We start from the raw sequence: 6862 nt of genomic DNA, 5'->3' as shown, positions 1-6862 counted from the left end.
CTTTTAAATAATTGAATTAGAGGTGAAAAAATTTGATAAATTTAAATGGATTACTGAAATTATCATTAATTTGGGAATGAAATCCTAACCAAGGGTTATAATTACACAGATTATAACGCATAACTTTGCCTACAAGAGTCGCGTTTCAAATGCGGTAATTGAGGCAAAACTTCCAAGAATATAAAGCAATTTTTAAACAAAATATATGATAAATTTTCTGTTACAGATTAAATTAGATAATCTAAATATCAAAACTTACTCAAAATGCATTTTTTTTTTAAATCAAAGTGTTTATTTAAAAATGTTAATTGAGTTAAAGCATATTTTAGACTAAAAGAATAATTGAAAAAATAACCAGGTGATAAATCGATTACTAAAATAATTGATTGCAGCCCTTATTTAAATAATTTAGTAATTGATCAATCAGAAACTCTATAACTTAATCTGGTTTAAATTCTGTATAAAAATATTCTTCAAGGCATCTTCTACTGTCTGCTTATTGATCCCCCCTAAAAAGTAAAATACTAAGTTGCTGTCCTGATAGAAATATATAACCAATGTGCCCTGAATGCTTCAAACTTAATGATTTTGTCTAAAACCGCAAAAAACGTCTAGTTGATATTTTTTTTGGAGATCGATATATTAAAGATTAGATTCTGTTGGATTAATAATGTTTGATAAAACTCAACTCAAAATAATCTGCCAGTGCAGTAACGCAATTTCCCTTGCTAAGACTGCTTGAGGTTGTGATTATTTTATAGAAAATATTGCTGGAATTTATTCAGTCTTCCTGTTATCTGCAAAAGGTTTGAATAGTTTCCTTTAGCTTCCTGCATCTTTGTCCTCCTGGCGTCATTTCAGCACCTTGACGATGCTGCAAAAGCTCTTTATGAAGCTCCTCAGGGTAACTGTATCCTGGGAAGTAGCGCTCTAAGGTTAAAAACTGTAAATCCTTTTTATTAATCATTTGCAGCTGTGAAGTTGGACCTGTTTTGAGGCAAATCCTTTTCTCAGGGTAAAACGATCTGAAATAGCGCAGATAGGAAGATTTGATTCGCTTCAGATTCGGGTGTTTTATCGTGTTTTAGAAAACAAATGTTAGGAAAACCACATGCGCTTCATTTAAAACGGTCTATATATGCAATAATTATAAAAGTGTCCTAAGACTGACTGTAAATAACTGAACCGTAACATTTTCATGAAAATGCGTGGCTAGCAGGTGGGAAAGTTGCCTTATTCCTGTCACTGTTTACCTCCTCTTCATTTCTGCCTCATGGCCGCTCTGGCAGCGTTTGTCTATTTAAAATGTTCTGACCTAAACCAACTCCACTGCTATGAGCATCGTTTTAGCTGCACACTGTCCGCGGTTATGCATCTGTGCCTTAATGTGAAAAATAAACGTAGTATAGAGATCCTATGATGGATAAAAGCCTTGTTCTACCATTTCACAGATAAAGAAATAATACATTTTGTGTTTTTTGTTAAGAAATCCTGCTCCTCTTGATTCCTGTTCTTTAACACTGGAAGCACCAAGGGAAGGTTTCTTTTTTTTATTATTTTAAATAAAAATATGTTAAGTTAAATGTGCAGCTTTTTGTTTCTAATTGATGTAAAGCTCTGTATGGGGTGAATTTCATTTTATTATTGCTAAAAGAAAACTAGATTTGTAAATGGAAATAAAAAAGTAAAATTATTAACAATTGTCAAAGAAGGGTTTTGGGAATTCAAATAAAAAATTTTTTTTTTTAAATAAAACAGTTTTTTTTTTAAACTACCTAAAAGTGCAAAGTTACTCTCAAAACTTAAGTTTTTAAAAGTTGAACTTAAGAATTGTGTTTTTTTTAAATCAAATGTTCTCTTGCAACAATAATGGAATAAAATTCACTCCATACATTTAGTGCCTTTGGAAGCACTCCTGCTTTTTCTTTTATTAATAAACCTAATGTAATGAACATTAACAAGTGAAACAAATATGGATTTAAAATGGAGTTTCTACCCAAAAATGCTGTTCAAAATGTAATGTGACTTAATGTGCATCCTGAGCAATAAAGGTTGGTTAACAAAATAATTCCTCCTCTTTGTGTAAAATCATCTGATTGCAAACAAGCTTTTCTGTTCAGCCTCCTGTTGCAGAACAATAAATCCAACTGAATCTTTAATGGATGTTTCCTCTGACTCTCCTCCTCAATGTCTTAAAATTACGTAAAAGGATTATAGAGGATGGATGTTGAACTTGGTCTCAATAGGTAATGTTAAGTGGCTGTATTTTCTGTAATGGCCAATAGGAGGCGCCCAAATTACCTTAGAAAAACATTCATTTTAAAAGAAATCGAAAAATCTGAAATCTTTGAATATCAAACTGGAATTTCCAAACTTTAAGTGTGAGATTTAAATTTGAATGATTGAGCGCAGAAAATGGTTCAGCCTGGGAATCTTAATGAAAAAAACATTGCAAATAATTTATATTTGTAAAGTTAGTCAATGGTCTACAAATTATTCTAAAAGTTTAGCCTTAAGAAGGATCTGAATACGCTTTATTGAGATAAAAGGAATTGTCTGAAACTTATTTTTAAGACCTGTAAAGATCCAAGTTTTTCAGATTGTGGTCCTGAACTTTTGGAACAGCCTTCCAATCTCAACATGATGACTTGATGAGATGATTGGAGTCTGTTGTACTATTGCTTGGTTGGAAATAAAACCTGCAGCCACACAGCCCTTTCTGTAACCACTTTGACACCCCTGATCTAAAATATGTTTTTTACTTAACTAAAAGTATCAGTTAAAATCCATCCATCTTTGTCAGGGTCACAGTGTGGCTGGAACGTTACACCCTGGACAGGTCGCCAGTCCGTCACAGGGTAACAACCTCACACACTTGAGGAAACATTGGAGATGCCAACTTATCTTGCATTTTGGCCTGTGGAGGAAGCCAGAGAGAACCTGCAGAAGGACCCTGCACCAGGAATCAAACCCAGGACCTTATTGCTGCAGGGCAACAAACTGCGTCATCATGCCCCCCACAATTGAAGTCCTTTACTTAAAGGAGAAAAAGTACAAACTCTAAATCATAATTGCACACAAAAGTAAAATTAAGTTTTTGCATTTAATGATACAAAAATAATTCTAATATGGAATGCATTTTGTTTTATTTCTGTTGCAATAAAATAACAAATTTTTTAAATTATAATTTGGACTCAGAAAAAAAATGGTCTGAAAAATTTAATTTGAAAAAACTATTAAGTTTGTTTTTCTATGATTTTTTTTTCTCCCAATTTCTTTTCAAATGACTTTCTAAATTTTCCTTAGTATGAAAAAATGAAATTTTGAAAATAACTATTTGAAAATATATATATACACTATATTGCCAAAAGTATTTGCTCACCCATCCAAATTATTGGAATCAGGTGTTCCAATCACTTCCATGGCCACAGGTGTATAAATTCAAGCACCTAGGCATGCAGACTGTTTTTACAAACATTTGTGAAAGAATGGGTCGCTCTCAGGAGCTCAGTGAATTCCAGCGTGGAACTGTGATAGGATGCCACCTGTGCAACAAATCCAGTCGTGAAATTTCCTCGCTCCTAAATATTCCACAGTCAACTGTCAGCTGTATTATAAGAAAATGGAAGTGTTTGGGAACGACAGCAACTCAGCCACGAAGTGGTAGGCCACGTAAACTGACGGAGCGGGGTCAGCGGATGCTGACGCGCATAGTGCGAAGAGGTCGCCAACTTTCTGCAGAGTCAATCACTACAGACCTCCAAACTTCATGTGGCCTTCAGATTAGCTATAGAACAGTGCGCAGAGAGCTTCATGGAATGGGTTTCCATGGTCGAACAGCTGCATCCAAGCCATACATCACCAAGTGCAATGCAAAGCGTCGGATGCGGTGGTGTAAAGCACGCCGCCACTGGACTCTAGAGCAGTGGAGACGCGTTCTCTGGAGTGACGAATCGCGCTTCTCCATCTGGCAATCTGATGGACGGGTCTGGGTTTGGCGGTTGCCAGGAGAACGGTACTTGTCTGACTGCATTGTGCCAAGTGTAAAGTTTGGTGGAGGGGGGATTATGGTGTGGGGTTGTTTTTCAGGAGCTGGGCTTGGCCCCTTAGTTCCAGTGAAAGGAACTCTGAATGCTTCAGCATCCCAAGACATTTTGGACAATTCCATGCTCCCAACTTTGTGGGAACAGTTTGGAGCTGGCCCCTTCCTCTTCCAACATGACTGTGCACCAGTGCACAAAGCAAGGTCCATAAAGACATGGATGACAGAGTCTGGTGTGGATGAACTTGACTGGCCTGCACAGAGTCCTGACCTCAACCCGATAGAACACCTTTGGGATGAATTAGAGCGGAGACTGAGAGCCAGGCCTTCTCGTCCAACATCAGTGTGCGACCTCACAAATGCGCTTCTGGAAGAATGGTCAAAAATTCCCATAAACACACTCCTAAACCTTGTGGACAGCCTTCCCAGAAGAGTTGAAGCTGTTCTAGCTGCAAAGGGTGGACCGACGTCATATTGAACCCTATGGATTAGGAACGGGATGTCACTTAAGCTCATATGTGAGTCAAGGCAGGTGAGCAAATACTTTTGGCAATATAGTGTATGTGTAATTTTTTATAGCATTTGAAAAAAAAAACTTTAAAAAGTATTTAAAAAAAAAACCTAAATAAAAAGATTTGACAAAACAACAAAGTCACTGCACTCTCTAAATAGACAATATATACATCTCTCCATCCAGTATATAATAATATTCAAACTATGATATGAATATGTTGTGTTTCTGAATATTTCTTTGCTTCTTTGGGTTTAAAGAGTTGTTGATGTGGTTTGCACATCAGGGCAACATTAAATTTGACATGCTGCAGACATAATGAGTAATTGGGAGAAGAAGATGTTGTAGAAAAATGAGGAGATATTGCAATCTAATGGCCCAGGAGGTATGATTTGTGTCTTTGGGCAAGATGCTTTCCCACTGTTTTATTTTTATCACAAGGCGCTGTGGTTCAGAATCTTTGTAGGCGCCTTGCTACTGTCAGCGTTCCCCGTTGCAGCTGTGGCTACAATGGAGATCACCACCATCAGCGTGTGAATCAGTGAGGGGCTGATTGCAGACGGATTCTCTGTCTTGATAAAGTGCATTAGTACAGACCATTCCATCAGTTTTCTATTGTAAAATCTTCCCACTTGTCCTGTGGATCATCTTATTGCTTTTCCACTAACGTCTGTACTGATGTTTCTGTGGATGACAGGCCTTGCTTTGTCTAAACTGTCCAAAATTATTCTATTCTGGGCTAAAGCAACAATGGCACCCTGTCAAATTTGGTGATCTTGCAAAATAAATGAACACAGCTTGTTTCAGAAAATAAAAACAGCATTTTTTTCATATGCATATTAAAGTAATTCCATTCATCCATGAATCAATCATCCGTCTTATTCAGTGAGGGTGGCAGTGTGTTCACTCTCCAGCAGTCTATGGGTGAGAGGTGGGTACACCCTTTATAGGGCAAGTTAGCATTTTTGATCATTTGCATACCCCCTACCCGTCCCTCAGTGAGGTCAGCCATTCAGCAAAGATGCTGCTACATGGCTGCACATCTTATTTTGGCATTTGACCAATTAGATGAGCCCTTGAATAATATATTACCTCATCTAAATTAAGTTGAAAAAAAAGTTAAAATGTAAAGAAAATAAGGTAAAAAATATATTTAGGTTTATAAACAAAAAAATGCATGTGCCAGTATCAGCATTAATGCCTCTAAGGTTACATTGCACCAAAAAAGCGTTTTCTTCATGAAATTCTTACAGAAGCACTTTTGTTATTTTTCTTAATATATTCAAGCAAGTTGGCGTTTCTTGTTTTTACATTAACATTAATTTTTGCCATCAAAATATCCTACACTGGAAAAACGATCTAGAAATAAGTAAAAATTTCTTAAATTAAGTGTTTTTACCCTAAATTTAATAGTTAGATAATAATAATTAGATAACATGCGCTTGAAATAAGAATGATACAATTGTACTTTCTTATTTTAAATGTAAATTGTCTTATTCCATTGGCAAAATGTCTCACTTTCCTCCTCCATTTAAGAAAAATGACACTTATTTTAAGAAATATTGACTTATGTAGATTTCAATTTTTTGCAGTGTAACACTATTTTTTATAACATTAAAAAAATAGTGTTATTGGATTCCAATAACACTGTTGGCTTGAATTTTGGATTATTAACGTATTTCACTAAGTGCCCTATAAGAAAAAAAAAACTTTAAATCTCTTTATGACACTGGCGTAACTTTCTGAAGGATTATGGTGGACATGTCCCCATCAACTTGGGCATGGAGGGGACAGTTCTCACCAATAATTGTAGCTTTTTTCCATTTATCCGCTGATTTACTTTAGCCAACAGTAACTGGGTGCAGCTGTCTGTGTTGTTGAAAAACACCGTCATGGTTTTCCCCCGGGTCCGTTAATTCGAGTGCAGGTAACTTAACTGCCCATCCTTAGATTATACATGGCATATACTTCTTCAATATGAACAATAAGTTTTGCTGCAGCTTTAACTTAGCTCTTTACTTCTTTTAGCTTAAAACATGTATATATATCTTCATGCAAAACATATATATATATATATATATATATATGTGTGTATATATATATATATATATATATATATATATATATATATATATATATATATATATATATATATATACACTACTCAAAAATATTAAAGGAACACTTTGTAATCAGAGTATAGCATCAAGTTAATTAAACTTCTGGTATATTAATTTGGTCAGGTAATTAGCAGAGGGAGTTGTTAATCAGTTTCAGCTGCTTTGGTGTTAATGAAATTAACAACAGGT

Source organism: Cyprinodon tularosa, unplaced genomic scaffold (genome assembly GCF_016077235.1).
Source record: "Cyprinodon tularosa strain WSP-4 unplaced genomic scaffold, ASM1607723v1 ctg837, whole genome shotgun sequence".
In the NCBI taxonomy this organism is placed as follows: domain Eukaryota; kingdom Metazoa; phylum Chordata; class Actinopteri; order Cyprinodontiformes; family Cyprinodontidae; genus Cyprinodon; species Cyprinodon tularosa.
This window is presented reverse-complemented; position numbering follows the sequence as displayed.